Below are 21,743 nucleotides of genomic sequence, written 5' to 3'. Positions count from 1 at the left end.
TGCACCGGGTGTTAGTTGCGGCACACAGGATATTTTAGTTACTGCATGTGGGCTCTAGTTCCCTGACCAGGGATCGAACCCAGACCCCCTGCATTGGGAGCACGGCGTCTTAACCACTGGACCACCAGGGAAGTCCCTCTTTTTTTAAAAAAAATATTTACTTATATATTTGGTTGCATCGGGTCTTAGTTGCAACAGGCGGGCTCCTTAGTTGCAGCACGTGGACTCCTTAGTTGCAGCATGTGGGCTACTTAGTTGCAGCAGGTGGGCTTCTTAGTTGTGGCATGCGAACTCTTAGTTGTGGCATGCATGTGGGTTCTAGTTCCCTGACCAGGGATCAAACCCTGGCCCCCTGCATTGGGAGCACAGAGTCTTACCCGCTGCGCCACCAGGGAATTTCCCCCTCCTCTTTTTAAGATAGTTTTTTTCTTCTTTTTTAAAACTGGTGTATATTTGACAGGCAATATTATATATTAGTTTTCTGGAACACAACATAGTGACTTGATATTTTTATACTCTACAAAATGATCACCAAGATAAGTCTAGTTACAATTTGTCACCATACAATGTTATTACAGTATTATGGACTCTATTCCCTATGCTCTAAATCACACCCCAGGACATTTGTTTTATAACTGGAATTTGGAACTTCTCAATCTTTCTCAACTATTGCACTCATCCCTCCACTCCCTCCCATCTGGCAACCACCAGCGTGTTCTTGGCATCTATGAGTCCATTTCTGTTTTGTTGTGTTTGTTCATTTGTTTTGTTTTGTAGATTCTACATATAAGTGATATCATAAGGTAATTGTCTTTCTCTGTCTGCTATATCTCACTTAGCATAATGCCCTCTAGGTCCATTCATGTTGTCATATGATTTCATTCTTTTTTATGGCTGAGTAATATTCCAGTGTGTGTGTGTGTGTCCAGTTTTCATACATATATATGAAAACTTCTTTATCCAATTGTCTATCGATGGACACTTTGGTGGCTTCCACATCTTGACTATTGCCAATAAAGCTGCCATGAACATAAGGGTGCATATATCTTTCTGAATTTGTGTTTTGGTTTCCTTCAGAAAGATACCCCCAAGTGTAATTCCTGCATCATGTGGTAGGTCTATTTTTAATTTCTTGAGGAACCTCCATACTGTTTTCCATAGTGGTTGTACCAATGAACATTCCCAACAAAAGTGCATGAGGGTTCCCTTTTCTCCACATCCTGAGCAATACTTGTTATTTGTTGTCTTTTAGATGATAGCCATTCTTTGAGGTGTGAGGTGATAATCTCACTGTGGTTTGGATGTGCATTTCCCTGATGATGAGTGATGGTGACCATCTTTTCATGTGTCTTTTGGTCAACTGTATGTATTCTTTGGAAACATGTTTGGTCTTCTGCCAATTTTTTATTTGGGTTTTTGTTTTTTTGGAGGCTGACTTGTGTGAGTGAGTTCTTGGTCTATTTTGTGTATGAACCACTTACCAGATATATTGTTTGTAAATATTTCTCACATTCAGTAGGCTGCCTTTTTGTTTTGTGGATGGTTTCCTTTGCCATTGAAAAAATTTTCAGTTGGATGGAGTCCCATTGCTTTATTTTGCCTTTGTTTCCCTTGCTTGAGGAGAGAGGTCCAAAAAATATTGCTAAGACTGATGTCAAAGAGTGTACTGCCTATGTTTTCTTCTAGGAGTTTTATGGCTTCATGTCTTTGTTCTAGTTCTAAAAATTCCATTGGTATTTTGCTAGAAATGGCATTGAATCTCTAGATAGCCTTGGGGTGTGGAATCCTTTTAACAATACGAATTCTTCTAATCCATGAGCATGGTATGTCTTTCCATTTGTTTGTGTCGTCTTCAATTTCTTTCATCAATGTCTTCCAGTTTTCTGAGTACAGGTCTTTCACCTCCTCGGTTAGATGTATTCCTAGGTATTTAATCTTTGTTAATGTCATTGTCCATGGGGTTGTTTTCTTAATTTCTCATTCTGACATTTTGTTGTGAGTGTATAGAAATGCAACCGATTTCTGTAGATTAATTTTGTATGCTGCAACTTAACTGTGTTTTCTGATGAGGTCTATTTGGTTTTGGGTGTCATCTTCCAGATTTTCTGTATAGAGTACCATGTCATCTACAAACAGTGACAGTTTTACTTTTTCTTCTGCCATGAGATTCCTTTTATTTTTATTTTTTTAAAATCTAATGACTATGACTAGGACTTCTTAGACCATGTCAAATGAAAGTGGCCAGAATGGTCAGGGTTAGAGTTAGGTTTAAGCATAACTGGCCCTCTTCCCCTTCCTCTCTCTCCATGTCTCTGAGAACTCCATGAAGGACAGGACTAGTCCGCAGTCACAAATGGCTCAGGGAGTTGAGCTGGACCATTGTTTTTCTGCCCCCTAGTCCTGGGCATAGTTTTGTGGACTGTCTGTGTATCTTCTTTGGCCAGGTGTCCATTCAGATCTTTCCCTATTTTAATTGGGTTGTTTGTGTTAAAATTATTTGTATGTTTTGAGACAAAACCTTTATTAGATATGTGTTTGCAAATATTTTTCTCCTGGTTTGTGACTTGTCTTTTGATTTTCTGAGTAAGGTCATTCACAGAGTACAAATCTTTAATTTTATTAAGTCCATGTTATTGCTTGTTTTCATTTTTAGATTGCCTTTTTGTGTTGTGTGTTAAAACTCCAAAGCTCATGATTTACATGGGCAAACCCAAGCTCATGTCAATTTTCTTCTATAATTTTGAATAGTTTTGTATTTAAAATTTGTCTGTGGGGACTTCCCTGGTGGTGCAGTGGTTAAGAGTCCGCCTGCCAATGCAGGGACACGGGCTCGAGCCCTGGTCTGGGAAGATCCCACATGCCGCAGAGTAACTAAGCCTGCGCGGCACAACTACTGAAGCCTGCGCACCTAGAGCCCGTGCTCCCCAACAAGAGAAGCCACCGCAATGAGAAGCCCGTGCACCGCAACGAAGAGTAGCCCCGCTCGACGCAACTAGAGAAAGCCCACATGCAGCAACGAAGACCCAACGCAGCCAAAAATAAATTATAAAATAAAATAAAATTTGCCTCTGAATAACTTTGAGTGAATTTGGTATAAGTTGTAAAGTTTGCATCTACATTCACTTCATTCCAAATGGTTTCCAATTAATTGTTCCTTAACTAATTTTAGAAAACTTTTGGGATAGAGACTCCATTTTAGTTTGAATTTCCAGTTTAATGGATTCAGCAGTTCTGTCAGTCGGGGGCGCTGTCTCCAGTGACCTGTGAGGGAGGCGCGGCCTGCACTTCCTGCACTGACCACAGGGTGGCGCCGAGTTCGCCTCTCTGACCCACAGCGCATGCTCGTTCCCTGCGAACTCGATTCGGAGCGCAGCTGAGAGGAGTTGAGCCGCCTCAGGCGCGGGAGCGGGGGCTTCGGGTAGGACGCCCGGCTCGGCGTCTCTGCTGAGAGGAGCTCGGTCTCCGTCTCCTTAGGACTCGCCGGGGTTTCGGCTTCAGGGCAAAGTGGGGCTGCGTCCACGCTGACTAGGGAACTAGGTTTCCTGAGGACCCAGGTGATGCCTGAGGAAAAGGTGAAGAGACGGTGAGGAAAAGTGGGGAGAAGCTTCCTGTGGGCGACTGACCGTTGAGGGGGTCCGTCTTCGTGTGAGCGAGGAAGGGCCTGGCGTGGAAAGCTGGGTTTTTGGTCCGGTTTGTGTGCAGGGTAGCCAGCATGAGTTATGGGGTGTCCAGTTTTCCCAGCACCATTTATCGTGGGGAGTGTCGTGCTCCTTGGTGTGTCCTTGGTCCTTGTGTCATAAATGAACCGACCCCGTCCGTGTGGGTTGAATTCTGGGCTCTCTGTCCTGTTCCTCTGGTCCCTGTGCCCGCTTTGAGCCAGTTCCGCACTGTTTTGGTGACTGTAGCTTCTCAGCGGAGTGTGACGTCAGGGAGGGAGATGCCTCCAGCCCGTTCTCTTTTTTCAGGGTTTCTTTGGCTATTTGGGGTCCTTTGTGGTTCCACACAGATATTAGGAGGATTTGCTCTATTTTGGGTGAAAATACCATGGAATTTTGGGAGGGATTGCATTCACTGTGTCCATTGCTTTGGGTAGCATGGATATTTTAACAATATTAATTGTTCCATTCCATGAGAACAGGATATCTTTCCATTTATTGGTGTGTTTTTCAATGTCTTCATCAATGTCTTAAAGTTTTCAGTGTGCAGGTCTCTCACCTCCTTGGCTGACTTTATTCCCAGGTATTTTGTTCTTTTTGATGCATTTGTAAATAGGGTTGCTTTCTTTCTCTTTCTGATGGTTCATTATTAGTGTTTAGAAATGCAACTGATTTCTGTGTATTGATTTTGCAACTTTACTGAATTTATTAGTTCTAATAGTTTTTTTGTGGAATGAAGTGGAAAATTGGAATTCAAAAATCCCACTGTTTCTGCCGTATCCAGGTCGTCCGCAACACGGAGGACAGCGGCTCCTAATATAACCTTCCCACAGTGCCTCTAAATGACATGTGGACTTTGGGTGAACTGGATCTGGGTAAGGCTTGGCTTCTACATGGAAGTTTGATGTTTTCTCTGCTTTTCTGGCATGCTATTGACATACATGATGTTTTGAAAAGCAATTGACTTTCCAGTAATTTCAAACATACAACTTTACATACATAAAAAGAAGTCTTGTACCTTGATTAAATGTACTCCTAAATATTGATGTTGACATTATTAAAAATGGAATTGTTTTCATAAATTCTTTTTCAGATTATTTTTTGCTAGCGTATGCATATCAGATAGATTTTCATGAATTGATATTTTGTTCTATAACTTTGCTTAATTAGTTGATTAGCTCAAATAATTTCTTTGCTGATTATAGGTAGTTTTATATGTAAGATGATGTGACCTATGTTCTGTGAAGAGACACAGTTTTAATTTTTCCGTTCACCCACGGATGCCTTTTCTTTCTTTCCTCAAGATTCTGGGTAGAACTTCCAGTACGCTGTTGAGTGACGGGGATGAAGGGCAGCTTCCTGGCCTTGTTCCTGATTTCAGGAGTAAACCTTTCAGTCTTTAACGTTGAGCATGATGTTCGCTGTGGCTTTTTGTACTACTCTTTTCCGTACTGAACGAATTTCCTTTTATTCCTGCTTTCTTGAGTGTTTATCATGAAATAACACTGGATTTTCATTGTAGATTTTTTGCATTAATTGATACGATTATGTGTTTTTACTTCACACCATTTTTGTGGTTTAATACGTTGCTTACTTTTAATATGTTGAGGAACCTGAAATTTCTGGTGTAGAGATACTTGCTTATGGCATCATCCATCTAAAGTTCTGGTGGCTTCGTGTTGCTATTATTTTGTGATAGATTTTTACATTCATATTTATAAGTTATACTGGGGTAGTTTTCTTTTTTTTTCTTTATTTTTAAAATCTTTTTTAAAATAGTGGTTTTATTTCATTTTATTTATTTACTTATTTTGGCCACATCCCATGGCTTGTGGGATCTTAGTTCCCCAGTCAGGGATCGAACCCGAGCCCTTGGCAGTGAAAGCACAGAGTCCTAACCACTGGGCAACCAGAGAATTCCCCAGTTTTCTTTTTCAAGATGTATTTGTATAATCTGATTAGATTTGGCTTGGTGTAAGTGGTTTGGAAGGTTAGCATTAGGGCTGGGGCTGGTGTGAGGGTTGGGGCTGTGTATGGTTTATGGTTGCTGTTATGGTTTAAGTTTTATGGTTAATGAGTTATTTATGGGTATGGTTAATGAATATATTTTATGGTTTGGTTATGGTTATGGTTTTGCTTATTGGTTAAGGTTTATGGTTTTGGTCTCAGGGTGTTAGGGTTCTGTGTTAGAGTGGGTGTTAGGGTGTGGGTAAGAATTGGGGTACAGGTAGGATACGGGTAGAGCATGGGTTAGGGTAAGGTACAGGTTTAGGGTACGGGTTAGGCTAAGGTTAGGTCAGGGCTTAGGGTCAGGATCAGAGTTTAGGGTTAGGGTCCATGTCAGGGTTAGCGTCAAGGTTGAGCGAGGCCATTGTTTTCTGCTCCTCCAGTGCTGGATTCTGATTGCTAGATGAATGAAATGTCTGCTCTGGTCACCCACTGTTTCAAATTGAGCCCAGCCTTAGTCAAGGGTTCTTAGGGCCTCAGAGGTCATGCAGGGTTTCCCTGCACCCTCCCTCCTGGGAAGGGTGATGCAGGCCCCACTCTGTCTGGGCAGCCCCAGGTCCAGCATGGCCCTGACATGCAGGATACTAAGTAGACGTTATGTAAGACTCGGTGCATCAGTCTGCCAGCCCCCAGGTGCTGCCTTTTTTAAAAAAAAAAATTAATTAATTTATTTGTGGCTGTGTTGGGTCTTCATTGCTGCACGGAGGCTTTCTCTAGTTGCGGCGAGTGGGGGCTTCTCATTGCAGTGGCTTCTCTTGTTGCAGAGCACAGGCTCTAAGCGCGTGGGTTTCAGCAGTTGTGGCTCGCGGGTTCTAGAGCTCAGGCTCAGTAGTTGTGGCGCACGGGCTTAGTTGCTCCACAGCATGTGGGATCTTCCTGGACCAGGGCTCAAACCCGTGTCCCCTGCATTGGCAGGTGGATTCTTAACCACTGCGCCACCAGGGAAGTCTGGTGTTGCGTTCTTGAGGGCTGGTGGGGCCCTCCTGGGACTGGATGGATCCTTTGTTCCATCTGCATGGGTGTCCAAGCAGGTCTCAGAACAGCCCTTGGCCTCTGAGCATCCAGGCAGGCATCCACGTTCCTCCAGCTCAGGTTAGCCTTGGCCCCTCAAGCCCCTGTGGCCAATTACTGAGCTGATTGTGTCTTTACTCTTTAAAATTAAATCACTCTCTCCAGGTGGGCGAGAAGTTTACTTGTGAATTTAGTTCCTACTTCTCCGTTCTTTGGCCACTGAATAAAGCCTGTGCTCTGTCGGTCTCAGCTTTGGTTTCGTTATTCGCCTGTTTGAACCAGAACGGAAAAAGGAAACGTTCCCTGTCGAGGCAGTGATCCTCAGCCAGGCTAGGGCCTGAGTAGGGTTCATATGACTTAATTTGGTAACAATGTGTAAGGGGACGGTGGTCTCTGCCCGTGGGGTGGTGGAGGGCACACCTATAGTCACAACACTGGTTCCATGGACAGCATGGTCCCCTGTGGGCCTGGACCGTGTGCTCTCGTCCCCCCACGCCCGACACCACCTGACGGTCATGACGTGGTGACACTGGCTGCTGGGCGTCCAATCAGGAGGGACCCAGAGGCAGCTCCTGGTGCCAGACCAGACGTGTCTTTTCACGGGCCATGGACATACTGGGTCTGAGGACTTTGCTTTGTGTCTAGAGAAAAAACTGAGGCGCTAAAAGCTGATCTGTGCTGTGGATTTGAAACTCATGGGCAGGGCAAGAGCTCCCACTGGACACTGGCTCGGAAGCTTCCGCACGGGTGATGACCACACCAGTGCTTCCTGCCTGAGCCCTCCAGGCTTCCCGCCTGCCTCCTGGGGCCCAGATACTGGGCTGATAGGGCTCAGCGGCTGCTGGGACTTGAGGTCCAGATGCTCCCAGGTGTGGGGTAAACATGCCACTACCCACTGGAGCCTCCCTTCTCTAAGGTTCAGGAAACAGGAGGACCCACCAAACTGAGCCCATCCCTGGGCTCTGCTGCAAGTCTGCTCAGATTTGCTCTCCTGATCCTGAAGACAGACCTGCGGGAAACAGGGCCTGCGATTCCCATACTGATGGTGTTCTGTGGAATTTCCATGGGACCCCTTTCTACCCTGTTCTGAGCAAATTACTAGTCAATCCATGCTACTGTCACCCGATGAACAGACTGGGAAGTTGAGACTCCAAGAAGCCAAGTAACCTACGCAGAAGCACAGATGTGGGAGCAGGAAGTGGGGTCTGTGCCCATCGCCCGCCCAGGGTGAATGATTGCTCCCAGCAGGTTCCATGTCCCCCCTCTGAGGGGATTGGCTCACAGGGCCTCCTCTTAGGCGGATTCACTTTGCAAGCCTTCCCTTCAGCAAGATTCCTGTTACAAAACCTTCCTTTCATGGGATTCATCTCACAATCCTGTTTTTGGGGTCACCCGGGAAGTTTATATCACCCTGAAGCATGTTCAGCCTCACGTCACCAGAGCAGCTTTCCTGGGTGATACTCACCACCTGCCCGTCCACTCCCAGCTGAGACCCAGAAATGCCCCCTTGGGCCCCAAGCCCCATGGCTCTGCCTGGGTGCCCACTCCCCTCCTGCCTGGTCTGTCCCTCTCATGTCCCCTGCAGGGTCACCAGGAGCTCCCACTCATCCTGTGCAGGCTGTCCGCTCTGTCCTGGGGAGGCCTCCGTGGTGTCAGGTAGAAGAAACAAGAGGTACTGTTGGGGCCTCCCTCACGCAGCACAGCCGCCAGCAACCGCCTACTGACCTCGTCACTGTGGGTGGGCCTAGATGGGGGGTCAGGGGGCCCGCAGTAGCCCCTGGTTCTCATCTCACCCCAGCACCGCCCACAGGGAAGTCGCTAAGCAACTCTGTGCTGGCTGCATAGAGAGGACGCTCATTCACATGCTCCTCCCAGCCCACGGGGCTCTCGTGGGCAGACCCCTCCCAGGATATGGAGTTCACCTGGGCAGGCACCCAGCAGCCCCCGGGGCTCTCGTGGGCAGACCCCTCCCAGGATATGGAGCTCACCTGGGCAGGCACCCGGCAGGGCTGGGCACACAGGAACCGTGCACGTAGCCTTCGTTGCAGAGCATCCCAGCCCACCTGTTGGTCAGAGCTGACCCTGAGCACCTCAGAGCAGGACCTGAACTAACAAACCGCAGCTCCGACAGGTCTGTGACCCTGGGCTTCACTCTGTGCGGCCTCCCTCTGCCTGGTCTTCCGGGGGCTTCCACTGCAGCCGGGGCACCAGGCCTCTGTCTCCACTCACCACCCCTCCTCTCCCTGACTCCTGGGTTCCTCTCGTGTGGAGAGGGTCTTCTTGAAGTTGTTTCCTACTCATGAGCCAGTTAAAATGATTAGAAAATCAGCCAGAGTTGTAGCCCCATGTCAATCCTGACCCTCAGGACCCCACACCTGTTCCTTGGGCCTGGCCGGCACAATAAGGCCCGTTTTCTGCAATTATGAGCCCCTGAGGGGCAGGATTGGCTGACCTGGGCAGCCTGACCCGGCCAGCCAGCCCTCCCCAGGTGTGCCTGGGCTGAGGTCAATATAAACACCCCTCCAGGCAGCAAGAGCCCCTGCAGCTGTGCCTGACGCTATATTCTCTGCCCCGTCAGCAGTCTCGGGGCTGGGCTGGTGGGAGGGAGTGAGGGGCCATGGCCTTGAGGGTGGCCCGGTCTGAGTGGGCCTCTGCTGGAAGTTCTCCCCGGGCAGAGGTGAAGCAAGGAAAAGGCAGTGGGGGCCAGGACAGGAGGGGTAACTCGGGTAGGGGAATGGAAAGCTTCCAGAAGAGCAGCCGGGGCCAGGACCATCCTGTGTGACGTGCAGGAGCCCACGTAGCATGTGTGCTGTCGCTGGGGTGGCTGCAAGCCCTTTCCTCCAGCCTGTAAGGTCCTTGCACATATTCAGGCGGCTTTCCTGGGAAGGGTGGATAAAGTTCAGGAGCAACCGGCTTGGAGGTCAGCTAACGTTTACAAAGAGACGCCTCCGCACGGTCCAACCAGCTTTCCAATGAGGATGCTCCTTGTGGGGGGCTGCTGGCAGCATGTGAGAAAATTCCCTGCCTCTGACCAACTTCAGAATTTTTCATCAGTGTAGCAAGTATCTTGATAGGGTTTTCATTTAACTAGTGGGTTCTTAATTAGCAACATGAATGGTGACATTAAATGTCCTCAGTCAGGATTGAAATACCCCCAACATGTACAGGTGTAAGAACCTCGGGAGGCCGTGTGCAACCCGCACCTTTAGGGATGGGCTTCCTACTTGACCCCTCAACATTGTGGTGTCCAGCCACTGATTTAGGGTTTCTGGGGGCCCAATGCTGACTCTAAGGCTGAGTGGTGGTCTCAGCATGAGCTGGGGTTTGAGAAAAGTGTGATGAAGTTAAGTCTGACTTTCTGTGACAGCTGGGGAGGGGTTTGTAAAGCACGTTGGCTTTTAGGGCAAAGGTTTGTTACTGGAACAAAGTGTCCCCCCCAAAATGGGCTGAAGCTCAAGATGTCTCTGTCCCTTTCATGTGAGAGTCCAGGGCAGGTGGGTGGCAGGGCCCAGGCTCTGTCCACCTTGTTTCTCCTCCCTGCTTCCAGGTGAGGGCTCCAACCAGCAGGGTGGGGTGACCAGGTGGGCATCATGCCCTCCATCCTAGGATGCAGTCTGGCCAAGGCCCTCACCACCTCCACCTCTCCCCCTTGGTAACATGAGACACTGTGCCCCAGCTGTAAGGGGTGGGAAGGCTGGGAGGTGCAGGGTAGCTGTGAACAGGAAAAAGGGAAATGGGATCTGGTGGGCAGCTGCGCGGCTCTGCTGTGAGGGTCACCTGGACGGTAGCGCACAGACTCTGGGTCCTGTGAAGCTTCGATGCTTTGTGGTTCTGGAAATCCTATAGGAGACGGTCCACAGCAGGTGAAGCTAATGCTCTCAGTGGAGGTGGTGAAGCCAAAGGTCTCAGTTCAGACTGAAGGTGCTGATGTACATTACAGGACAAGACCATACCGTGTGAATGGACTTCAGGCACATTTAACGTGAATGCAGTCATGTTAATGCCTAACATCTTCTATCTTGTGCCTCTCCTCAGAGACTCCCTCCTCAGTTCCTGAGGATCCTGTAACTCCCGTACAGGGGGATGGAGCGTGGGCTCTGTCCAGTCTGAGCCCTGAGTTACCCTGTGTGTGAGTCTGCTCAGGACCGCCATAACAAATACCACAGACTGGGCAGCTTGAATAACAGACCTATCTCCCAGTCCTGGATGCTGTCTGAGATCAAGGTGTGTGCAGGCTGGCTTCTCCTGAGGCCTCTCTACTTGGTGCTTAGACAGCCATCTTCTCCCCAGGTCCTCACGTGGTCTCCCCCTTTGCCTATCTGTGTCCTAATCTCTTCTTGTAGGACATCAATCCTATTGGATTAGGATCCACCCTAGTGACCTCATTTTTACCTTGATCGCCTCTTTAAAAATCCCATCTCCAAATACAGCCACATCCTGGGGTCCTGGGGGTTGGGGATTCAGCATGTGAATTTGGGGGGATGTGACTGAGCCTATCCCATTCTCCTTAGGAACCAAGTGTGCCTCAGTCCTTCCTTCCCTCAAGTCATACGAGGTGATGTAGTGGCTCAGGGAGAGGCCACTCGTGCAGAGTTTGTGTCCCAGCTGGGGAACCCTTCTCTGCTCTCTCTGATCAGGCAGTGGCCGTGCCAGTCCCCTCCTGAGGTGAGCGGTTCTGGGGTTTCCTGCCGTGTCTCCTGGCCTGCTGAGGTGCTCATTGTCAGGGAACCCAGGAGCCAGCAGCCTCGTGGGGATGCCGGGGACCCTCAGGGCCTTGGCAGATGTCTCTCCCAGCAGATACCCTAGCAAAAGCGGGGAAACATTTGGGGGATTACAGGTGGGGGAGAGTCACAGTCTCGTTTATGCTTCAGAAAGACCATGTTGGGGTGGGATGTGAGGTGCACCGTGCGGGCAGGGAGTTTTGTCAGGGCCTGATGGAGGAACCAGGCACAAGATCGGGCTTGGGCCAGGGCTGTGGGCGTAGAGGTGAATTAGTGTGGGAACTGGCCACAGACTGTTGTCGAAATCTCGGCTTCCCTGTGCACCGAGGCCAAACAGAAATACGGAGACAGGGATTTTGGAGGGAGAGAGAGATGGCTTTATTCTTCTGCCAGGCAGAAGGGAAGACACAGCCGGCTAGCGCCTCAAGAACTGGGCCCGCCCTCCTTGAGAATCAGGGAAGATTTTATACGTGGGGCTCTCGCAGTCCGGGGTATAGGATGAGGATCAAAGTAGTGAAGGTTTTGCATTGCTCGTTTCCTTTGCATTATTTCAAAACAGTCATAGCTGGCATCAGGCCGCCCGGTAATTGGGGTCCGGCAGTCTGGTAATTGCATCCGTTTGCCTCTGGTTTATCGGCCGGTGACCTTGTTTCTGAAATGCAAAGACTATAGGGGGTGATTTGTTATGAGGGGCATATAGAATGTAAGTGCTGGACATAATAAGGTTAGGGAGTGAGAGGCAGGGGATGTAACTCGCACAGAGTTAGGGGTGATGGGTGCTGAATGTAAATTACATAGTGTTAAGGAGTGAGGTTAGCTTTGTAAAGTACAAATCTAGTTACTACAAATTAGTGACAAAGTAAAACAAGGAGTGATGAACTCTTTCAGGCCAGGTTATGTTTCTTCTCTAGCCTGTTCGCTGTTCCCTTTGTTTTCCTTGTTCTCAGGGGAGGGAAAACTTCATTTCTGTTTTTGCTGCAACAAGACTCTGGAGGAGCAGATGACAGGCAGTGGGGCACAAGGAGAGTGGGAGCCTGGGAGACCCCAGTGTTACCGAACGAAACTTGGGTCCGCTTGCCTGAGTGCAGTAAAGCCAGTCTACTGACAGCGGGTGTGGTGAAGGGAAGTGCAGCTTTAATTGTACAAGTGCCAATACAAGGAGGCCAGGTGGCCTGTGCTCTAAAACCCCGAACTCCCTGAAGGATTTCAGCAAAGCAATTTTAAAGGCCAGTTGAAGGAGGGGGGGTCGCAGGGTATGTGATCAGCTGGTGCACAATTCTCTGGTTGATGGTGAGGTAACAGGCGGTTAACACTCTAAATTCTTAGACACCAGAAGCTCCGGGGCTACCTGTTCATGATCATCAGGTAGTTAATTTCTTCCGTTTGGTGGTGGTTTCAGCATCTGTAAAACAACTCAGGAAGCGTGCATCAGATACTGTTGTCCAGGTGCTTCAGAGAGGAGCTCCAGCAGAGGATGTGGGGGAGGGGTCTGTCCTGGGAAGGCCCCGTAGGGTCCTGCTCGGTTACACCCCGTGCCTGGGCTCAGCAACCTGGGAAGGTGGGGCTGCTCCTGGGTGTGGGGAGCTGCAGGATCCCGGTCCCCTGAGGGCCCTGTTAGCCCCCAAGGTGAGATGGGGGTGCAGTGACTGGACAGAGGCGTCTGGCCTGGGAGAGGGGTCCAGGCTGGAAATGTCACGGGACTCATCGCAGGGAGGGAGAGGAAAGGCCACTGGGGGCAGGTAGGTCACAGCAGACTACGTGCAGGTGACTGCGGTCCTGTTGGAAGCAACTCAGAGCCAGAAAGGAGTGGCCGTCAGGGACTCAGCTCCATTCTCTTGTTCCTTTGTAAAACCACTGTGTCAGAGTTTGAGACACTGCCAGGAGACATCTGGGGCCAGTGCTGCCATGGCTTCATCAAAGGGGTCCAGGGGGAATGCAGAACCACTGCAGACCCCGCCCATGTCCTCACTGGGAATGAATCCCATCGGGGCTCCTGGGCTCACAGACTTGAGGGAACCTCTGTCCTCAGGACTGGTCTTCCTCCTTCCTCTCACCTGCTGGTCAGAAGCCCAGGAACCCCCAACCTGGCTCCACCCCCAGGGCCTGGATTCTGGGACAGCTTAGGGGTAAGCAAGACCCTCATGTTCCTTTATCTGCCTGGGGATGAGAATGTCTTAAACGCTGCAATTGACTGATTATGGAGGGCTGAGTGTTTCCAGCAGGTATGGGTGGAAAGATGGGGCGTGAAGTTCCTGTGTCTGCCGGGTCTTCCCAGTGTGAAGATCTGTGTGTTTCCCCCGGCCAGTCAACATCCTCCCAGGAAGCCCTGATCCAGGATTACGAGGGCAGAGTCTCTCCCCTTGCTTATCTGTAACTTCCCACTCCCACAGCAAGGAGCCTGGCTCCCACCATCTGCCATTTATGTATGCATTGCTCCTTTCCAGGTTACATGTGCAGAGGTTTCAGAATTGTTAGCTACTACACCCTGGAAAGAACTTCGTAAAATAAAGCCCACTGTATATGTACGGTCCATTTTGCCTTTAGTCTACAGATTCCATTCATTTCCAAAGGTAACTTAGGTCAGCACCTTTTATCCCATCCCCTACAGTGAGTTGTTTCCATATATTTCTAATACAGTTAGATTCTGTCACATTATGTATTCCATCCTGCAACACTCCTACATCCTAAATAACTAAATTTGAATAGATTATGATTGACCCCTTGGGCTATACACATCTGTGGGTTTAGACAAATGCATAGTGACGGGTATCCATCGTAGAGTGTCACATGGAACACTTCAAACCCCCCACCCCATGATCTGCTTATCATCTATGTAGCTTTGCCTTTCCCAGAACGTCACCAATGGGGTCATACTGTGTGCAGCCTCCTCAGCCTGGATGCTGTCACTTAGCAGTATATACTGAGGATTTATCCATGTCTTTCCATAGGCTGCTGCTGCATTCCTTTCTGCTGAGTAGCATTCCACTGCACGTGTATGGGCGGAAAAACAATTTTCCCTCTACTTTTCTAGGTTCTTGGTTGAGGCCCCCCTGCCCCTGAAATAAAAGACAGATTACCAGGAGAAAAGCAGAAGTTTAATTACATGTATACCTTCTGAATACAGGGGGGATAGCAAGGAAAACTGAGTCACTCCCTGAAATGACCAAAACCATCCCCTTAAATACCGTCTTCAGCTAAAAACAGAAGAAAGATGCTGGGGAAGGGGGGAAGGCCAGTTTTGGCAGGTTATCCTGCAAAGCACAGTAAACAAGGGTATGAGTGTTTGCACATTTAAGTCAGGACTTCTCCAGTGAAAAGAGTTACTTAAGATTTAATTATCCTTCTATTTTTGGTGCAAAGAGGGACATACCCTTATAAATGGAGACTTCTCTATTGTAAATGTCCTTCATAAAACGGCAATCTCAGTTTTCTGAGATTTTTTTTTTGAATAAATTTATTTTATTTTTGGCTGCATTGGATCTTCGTTGCTGCATGCAGGCTTTTCTCTGGTTGTGGCGAGCAGGGGCTACTCTTCATTGCGGTGCGCAGGCTTCTCATTGTGGTGGCCTTTCTTGTCATGGAGCACAGGCTCTAGGTGTGCAGGCTTCAGTAGTTGTGGCACACGGGCTCAGTAGTTGTGGCTCGCGGGCTCTAGAGCGCAGGCTCAGTAGTTGTGGCGCACGGGCTTAGTTGCTCCGTGGCATGTGGCATCTTCCCGGACTAGGGCTCGAACCCGTGTTCCCTGCATTGGCAGGTGGACTCTTAACCACTGAGCCGCCAGGGAGGCCCTTTTTTTTTTTTTTTTTTTTTTTTTTTAAAAGCAGACCAATAATCCTTATGCCAGAGAGACATATTTTGGGGTGGTATATTCTACTCGCCTTGACATGGATGTACCCCAATTTGCTTATGCATTCATCTTTTGAAGGATATCCTGATTTCTTCAAGTTTTTAGCCATTATGAAAGTGCTGTTGTGCATAATTGCATCCTCGTTTGCATTTGGACATAGATTTTCAAAGCAGTTGCCTAAATGCTGGAAGCATGATTGTTGGATCCCAACGTGAGACTTGTTTAGCTTTGGAAAAAACTGCCAAATTGTGTTACAAAGTGGCTGCACATGCCTCCCCCCAGCTATGAGGGAGAGCTCCTTTTGTTCCTCACCCTCTAGCAATTGGTATTCTCATATTTTTGGAGCTTAGCAGTGCTAATAGGTGTGCTGTGATATCTCATGATTTTAATTTGTAATTCCCTAATGGTATATGATGTTGAGCTTGTTTCTGTATGACTTTTACTATCTGTATATCTTTTTTGGTGGGATGTCTGTTCAGATCATGCTGTTCACGTTCACGCTGAGAGGAGCCCTGTCTCCTCAGGACCCGCTGGGGCTTTGGCTTCTGGGACACGCGGGGCTGAGTCCACGCTGATGGCCGGGCTTCGGGACAACCCGGGGTCGAGTCTACACTAACGGAAGCCGGGTCTCCTCAGGACCCCCTGGGGCTTCAGCTTTGGGACACTGTGGGGTCCAGTTCATGCTGAGAGGAGCCTGGTCTCCTCAGGACCTGCCGGGAAGTGACGCCGCTGAGGGAAAAGGTGAGGAAAAGTGGGCAGAAAGTTCCTGTACGTGGCTGACCGCTGAGGGTGTCTGTCTTCAGAGGAGCCAGGAGAGGAGGGGCTTGATGTGGAAAACTGGGTTTTTGGCCCCTTTTGTGTGTGGTGTAGGCAGAGTGCAGTGTTGTTCTTTGGCGTGTGGCGTCCGGTTTTCCCAGCACCGTTTTTTGAGGGGACTATCCTTTCCCTGGTGTATGTTCTTGGCTCCTTTCTTGTGAATTAACTGATCACATACCTGTAGGTTGATTCCTGGGCTCTCTGCTCTGTTCCTCTGGTCTGTGTGCCTGTTTTTGTGCCGATTCCACACTTTTTTGGGACTGTAGCTTCGTAATGAAGTGTGAAGTCAGGGAGCGAGATGCCTCCAGCCCGTTCTCCTTCCTCAGGGTCGCTTTAGCTCTTCTGGGTCCTTTGTGGTTCCACACACATCTTAAGATTGTTTGTTCTGTTTCTATGGAAAATGTCATTGCACTTTTGGTAGGGATTGCATTGAACGTGTACATTAATTTGGCTAGGATGCATATTTTTTTTTAATTAAAAAAAAATTTTGGGCCACACCATATGGCATGCAGGATGCGGGATCTTAGTTCCCCAACCAGGGATCAGACCTGTGCCCCCTGCAGTGGGAGCGCAGAGTCCCAACCCCTGGACGGCCAGGGAAGTCCCACCTTAGAATGCATATTTTCACAATATTCTTTTTACCCATGAGCACGGGGTATCTTTCCATTTATTTTTGTCTGTTCAGTTTCCTTTATCAGTGTCTTCCAGTTTTCAGTGTGCAGGTCCTCCACGTCCTTGGTTAAATTTACACCTGGTTATCTTTTTGGATGCAATTGTAAGTGGGATTTTTTTTTTAAAATTCTTTTTCTGGTGGTTCATTATCAGTGTATAGAATCACAAATGATTTTTGTGCATTGATTTTTCTTTTTTTGTATCCTGCAGCTTTACTGAATTCAGTTTTTAGTTATAACAGTTTTTTGGTGGTTGAATGTGGAAAACTAGAATTCAGAAATCCCACTGTTTCAACTACATCCAGGTCATCCACAGCACCCAAGACATAGTGGTTCCCAATATAATCTTCCCATGGTGCCTCTCATAGTATGTGGACTCCTTCAAGGGTGATTAGCATCCCCACTGCGGGTGAACTGGATCTGGGTAGGGCTTGGCCTCTATAACAGAGTTTGATGTCTGTATTTTTGGCGTGCTATGACATGGTTGTTTTGGTAAGTACTTTATTTTCTAGTCAATTTCAAGTGTATAAAAAACTTTAAATAGCAGTATCAAGTTTTCCACATTCACAAAATACTCCAGTTTGTTTTACCCTGTGAGAGTGGGAGGGCCACTCTCCCAGAGAACCAGCACATAACCCCAAAATGAGGAATAATTATGGTTTCCACATTATAATCCTATCCACAGACCTGCTTCAACTTTCACCAGCTGCCCCATCTTTGTGGAAATGTATTTTCCCATTCGAATACAGTTTTCTTTTCCTGGAACCATCACTGGGGCTTTTCCTCACTTTAAAAACCTTGTTGGATTTAAAGTGTACAAGATGAGCATGATCTGGGTGGTTTTTCTGTATGGCTTCTTTCACTTAGGATGTTTTCAGTGTTTATCCACATTGTAACGTTGATCATTATTTCATTCGTTTTTTCCAGCGTGATTAAAAACACATAGCATTTACCATTTAAACCATTTTTTTTTAAAGCTTTTTTAAAAAATTTATTTTATTTTTTATTTTTTGGCTGTGTCGGGTCTTTGTTGCTGTGTGCAGGCTTTCTCTAGTTGCGGCAAGAGGGGGCTACTCTTCGTTGCCGTGTGCAGGCTTCTCATTGCAGTGGCTTCTCTTGTTGTGGAGCACGGGCTCTAGGCGCATGGGCTTCAGTAGTTGTGGCACGAGGGCTCAGTAGCTGTGGCTCGTGGGCTTAGTTGCCCTGCGGCATGCGGGATCTTCCAGGACCAGCACTTGAACCCATGTCCCCTGCATTGGCAGGCGGATTCTTAACCACTGTGCCACGAGGGAAGCCCCATTTAAACCATTTTTAAGTATACAGTTCTATGGCATTAACTACATTCACATTGTTGTAAAAATATCATCACCATCCATCTCCAGAACTTTATTTTCCCCATGTGAAACTGTAGCCATTAAACACTAACTCACCTCAACCCCTGGCAACCTTATTCTACTTTGTCTTTGAATTTGACGTATCTGGATACCTCATACTAGTGGAATCATAGAACGTTTGTCCTTCTTGTGTCTGGCTTGTTTCACTTAGCATAATGACGTCAAGGTTCATCCACATTGTAGCATGTGTGAGAATTACCTTAGTTTTAAAGGTTGAATCATATCCCATTGTGTATATACTACACTGTACTTATCCATTCATCTGTTGAAGGATGTGTTGTGTTGCTTCCACCTTTTAGCTATTGTGAATAATGTTGCTATGAATATGGGGTACAGATATCTGTTCCAGTCCTTGCTTTCTAATATTTTGGGTGTACACCCTGGAGTGGAATCAAGGGATCATACATTTTCCATGTTTTTGAGGAGCCACCATAGAGTCTTCCATAGCGACTGTATAATTTTACTTTATTCCTTTATATGACAGAATAATGCAGCTTATGGATCTACCTTATTTTGCTTATCCATTTACCTGCTGATGGACACTTAAATCTTTTCTACCTCGGGCTATTGTGAACAGTGCTGCTATGAATAATTGGTGTACAAGTTTTTGTTTGAACAGCTGTTTTCCATTTTTTGGGTATATATCTAGGAGTGGAGTTGTTGAACCACATGGTAATTATATTTTATATTTTTGAGTAAATGCTAAAGTCTTGTACACATAGACTGCACCATTGTACATCTTCACAAGTAACTTTTAAGGGTTTCAATTTCTCTACATTGTTGCCAACATTTGTTATTTTTATTTATATTTTTTAAAATTTATTTTAAAATTTATTTTTATTCTAATGTGTGTGAAGGGGCATCACACTGTGGCTTTAATTTGCATTTTCATCATGACTACTGATGTTTGACATCTTTTCATGTCCTTGTTGACCATTTGTATGTCTTGCCTGGAGAGCAGTCCATGCAAGCCATTTGTCTGTTTCAAAAATTTTATTGTTTGTCTTTTTGTTGATGAGTTGTAAAAGCCCTGGGTATATCCTAGGTAAAGAGTCTTATCCGATATATAATGTGCCAATATTGTCTTCCATTCTGTGGGCTGTCTTTTTACTTTCCGGATAACCTCTTTTGATGCACAAAGGTTTGTAATTTTGAGGAAATCCAATTTATCTATTTTTTTCTTTCATTTCTTATGCTTTACTGTCAAATCTAAGAAACCATTGCTAAATTCATGGTCAGGAAGATTTAATTCCTTGGTTTATTTGAGAGTTCTTACAGTCATCCCTCGGTACCCACTAGGCCAGGCTTTAGGCCTGGGGTTGAGTCAGTGTGAGGGTTCAGGGGTCACGGTTTAGGGTTATGGGTCATTGTTGGAGAGTCATGGTTGGAGAGTTATGGTAGAGGGTTGTGGTTAAAGGGTCAGGGTCGGGGATTAGAGTTTAGGGGTCAGGGGCGAGGGTCTGGGGCTAGGGTTAGGGTTGTTTGGGGGTTAAGGTTAGAGGTTAGGGTTCTCAGGGTAAAGGTTAGAGTTAGGTTTAAGCACAGTTGACCCTCATTGCCTTCCCCTCTCCTTCTCTCTGAAGCCTCCAGAATGGATAGGACTTGCCCAGGGTCAAACAGGAGTCAGGGAGCTGAGGTCAGTAACTGTTTTTCTGGCCTCCCTTCCCCCAGTCCTGGGCTCTGAGAGAAGAATGAAATGTCTGTTCTTGTCTCGGACTGTTTCTTATCCAACTCAACCTCTGTCAAGGATTAGGGAGGGTGTCAGAAGTCATGCATGGTTTCCTTCTGCCCTCCTACCTGGGAAGGGTGATGCTGGCCCTACTCTGCCTGGGCAGCCCCAGGTTCCAGCACAGCCCAGACAGGAGGGCACTCAGTGGACATGTGTGGATTTGTACAGGACTGGGTGCAGTGACCTGCCAGCCCCCAGATGCTGCCTTCTTAAGGGCTGGTGGGGCCCTCCTGGCACTGGAGGCATCCTTTGTCCTATCTGAGTGGGCATGAATAGATGATCAAGTCTCAGGCAGGACAGCCCTTGACCTCTGACAATCCAGGTAGGCCTCTGTGGTCCTCTAGCTCAGTCCAGCCTGGGCATTGTCAGGCCCTCATGTACAGTTACGGAGCTGACCAGGATGCCGGGCAATTCAAGAGCTACCTGGTCAGTGTAGACATTCCTTTGAGAAGTTTCAACTACCAACATGCATGTGGTTGGGAAAAAGGCCCCCTGCTCCCAGCCTCATAGGCTGCCAAGAGAAGTAATAATCCTCTAAACATTGGAGTGTGTCCCTGACCCAACAACCATACAGCAGACCATGGCCCTGCAATCCTTTGTCCTTTCAGTCGTTAGAAACTTTTGACATTCATATTCATTAAGAATCAAAGATATGGGGGCAACTGGACCTCCCAATGGAAGGTTCACACTGACACTGCATTGTCTTGGAGAGCCATATGCATCCATGTGGCCTCTGGAAAGCCTGCCAATTATGGGTTCCATGGCTTGGAATAATTCTTGAGCCTCCCATTACTTCATTGCACAAGAGTTTTCCTTACCACCCTAGCATTTGGTTTCTTCCTCTTAGTAAAGGAGAGAGAAGAAACTGGAAAAGGAGCAGTATTGTTTTTCAGGGATGGGCAATTAATATGGCCAGGGAGATGGCATAACTCAAGGGCTCCCACCTCTCAGGGGCAGGAATGAGGTCTGTGTGTCTTCTGAGGGCACATGGGCTGTTCTGGGCCAGCCTCAGAGATGTGAGGACCTGATGCCCAAGGAAAGAGACTTGAGTTTACCACCACCAACGATCCTGACTTTTCAGTAAGTGAAAGAACTTCTTGCAGTCTTGGGAGGACAGTAAGAGCACTGGATGAGTAGCTGCAGCCCCTGACCCTGAGTGAACCCCTTTCTTCCTTTTGTGTCAGATTCTGTGCTGTGCAGTGAGCGGTCATTGACTTAGAATCTGTTGCTTTCTGCCAGCCAGCATCTGTTCTCAGGCCCAAGTGCCTCAGTTTTCCTTTGGGAATTACATCTCACCCGCTTCCAGTCCAAACAGTTGCAGAAGGATGAGCCCATGTTCCACCCAGCTCGAAGATGGGTTTACAGCCCACATCTAGCCAGTCCCATTTTCCATCTTCTGGTGATGGGTCAAGGATGAGAATGCAACCCAAGCCAGATCTAAGGCATTTAAAACCATGACTTTCTTGGAATTCAAGAAAAGGAGAAACTCTTTCTCTGAAAATGGATGGTGAGTGGTTGTCAGCCTAGAATTGCTGTTGGCCCAAGGGCAGTGAGAGAGCCTGTGCCTGTGAATGGGGTCCCCCAAAGGCACTGAGCAGGACAAAGTTTTGGAGAGAAGCAAGGTCACACTGAGACAGTGTGAGCCACTGGACCTGCCAGGTCCAAACCCATTCTTCAACTTGCCACTTGCAAGTATTAATTTATTTCTACCCTTACAATAAATACGAATTTATTTTACTTCAGTAAGTGTGTCCAGTCGCTGGGAAAAGAAAAAGTCCTGGTTGATACATCTGAATCAATAATCCCTGATCCTTCCTCAGGTGTCCTCACTGGGTAGGCGTGGCTGGGGGAGATGAAGACACTGGGTGGGGTCAGATACTAGGGGAGCTGC

At 47.6% G+C, this 21,743-nt stretch overlaps 1 long non-coding RNA gene across 1 annotated transcript in view; it reads left to right on the top strand.

Annotated features, from left to right (window-relative positions):
* The first annotated feature begins 3,381 nt into the window (after window positions 1–3,381).
* Window positions 3,382–21,743, top strand: part of LOC133100921 (uncharacterized) — a 50,473-nt gene continuing 32,111 nt past the window's right edge. Inside the window, exons 1-2 of the long non-coding RNA XR_009702559.1 lie at window positions 3,382–3,583; window positions 4,441–4,531. This is a non-coding gene — a long non-coding RNA (uncharacterized LOC133100921). The remainder of the gene's footprint in view (window positions 3,584–4,440; window positions 4,532–21,743) is intronic.

Source organism: Eubalaena glacialis, chromosome 11, assembly GCF_028564815.1.
Source record: "Eubalaena glacialis isolate mEubGla1 chromosome 11, mEubGla1.1.hap2.+ XY, whole genome shotgun sequence".
Lineage (NCBI taxonomy): Eukaryota > Metazoa > Chordata > Mammalia > Artiodactyla > Balaenidae > Eubalaena > Eubalaena glacialis.
Note: the sequence above shows the minus strand (reverse complement) of the source record. Positions and strands in the feature narration are given on the sequence as shown.